Source organism: Mangifera indica, unplaced genomic scaffold (genome assembly GCF_011075055.1).
Source record: "Mangifera indica cultivar Alphonso unplaced genomic scaffold, CATAS_Mindica_2.1 Un_0005, whole genome shotgun sequence".
Classification (NCBI taxonomy): Eukaryota; Viridiplantae; Streptophyta; class Magnoliopsida; order Sapindales; family Anacardiaceae; genus Mangifera; species Mangifera indica.
Genome location: NW_025401097.1, coordinates 214936 through 216466, shown reverse-complemented (window position 1 = coordinate 216466; position 1531 = coordinate 214936). Strand labels below are relative to the sequence as shown.

At 39.0% G+C, this 1531-nt stretch overlaps 1 non-coding gene across 1 annotated transcript; it reads left to right on the top strand.

The window, feature by feature from the left end:
* Positions 1–1082: 1082 nt before the first annotated feature.
* LOC123205450 lies at positions 1083–1189 on the top strand. Its single transcript, XR_006499849.1, has one exon. It is a non-coding gene; the product is annotated as a small nucleolar RNA R71 (small nucleolar RNA).
* The last annotated feature ends 342 nt before the right edge of the window (positions 1190–1531 follow it).

Here is a 1531-nt window from a genome sequence, read left to right as displayed (position 1 = left end):
TCCATAAAAGGAACATTGAGATGTATCTACTTGAAAACATCCAAAAACTTTCCAAACTGTTGATCAAGCTTTGCCTTTTGGAACCTTTGAGGAAAAGGCAAAGGTGTTGAATATGTTTTGGATAGAACTTGCTTTTCAGGGGCTTCTTGGATATTTCCCTCAACCTTTTTCTCCAATGTATCTTCTTCATTAGACTTTTCAACATCCTTTTGCTCATCAAGCTCATTTTCAACCTTGCCTATAGGTTCACCTAATTATTTACCACTCCTGGTGACAATTGCCTTACAATGCTCTGTTGGATTTTGAGGTTGGCTAGGTAGCTTTCCCATTTCCCTAGAATTGGAAGTACTTGCTTGTTAGCCCAGTTGTACTTCAAACATCTTATTATATGTGGCCAATTGATCCACCTTAGCAGTAAGTTGTCTAATCGCTTCATCTTGAGCATCGCCCTTTTGTTTTTGGGCAAGAATGAAATTCTCCATCATCAATTCTAGATTTGATTTTTACTCTTGAGGAGGCTAAGGATGGTGTAAGGGTTGGGGGTTAGTGTTTCTAGCTTAGAATCCTAGAGGTGGTTGCCTAAAATTCTGGTTGGGTTTGAAGTATTGGTTTGGTTTGACCATGCAAAGTTTGGGTGGTTCCTCCAACCTGGGTTATATGTATTTGAGTAAGGATTACCCTATCCCCTTCGGTTGTAATTGAGAAAATTCATTTGTTTATTTGTAGGCTCATGTGCATAGTGGATACCCATTTGGCATTCAAAGTTTGCATGATCTCTTCCACAATTCTCACAACTAGAAGTTCTTACAACCTTCATATCTAATCTCTCCAATTTCTTTGTCAATGCATCCAACTTAGCATTCACCATAGTAATTCCATCCACTTCATGTACTCCCAAATGTCTTCTTTGACTACCTCTATCATTAGGCAATCGACAACTGTTGGAAGCCATTTCTTCAATCAAGTGCAAAGCCACGTCGGATGTTTTACCCATTAATGACCCATTAGCAGCTGCGTCTAAAATACTCTTCAATGAGTGAGAAAAACCATTATAGAAAGTTTGAACAACTAGCCAGTCAGGCAAACCATGATGGGGACATTATCTCTGTAGATCTTTGAACCTTTCTGAAGCTTCATATAAAGACTCATCATCCCTTTGGTAAAAAGTGGCAATCTCATTTCTCAATTTAACCGTTTTACCAGGTGGAAAGTATTTTGCAAGGAAAGCTTCAGAAAGTGCTTGCTAAGTAGTGAATGCACCAGATGCCCTAGAATCCAACCAAGATGTTTCCCTATCCTTCAAAGAAAATGGAAATAGCCTCAATTTGATTGCATCTTCAGAAACCCCATTCATCTTGAAGGTGTCACATATCTGAGAGAAACGCGACAAGTAGACATGTGGGTCTTCATTTTCTAACCCTCCAAATTGGTTTTGTTGCACCATCTGAACAATAGAAGGTTTAATCTCGAAATTGTTAGCAACCACAGTAGGCCTCACTACACTAGAATAACCATCATGTGTAGTAGGTAC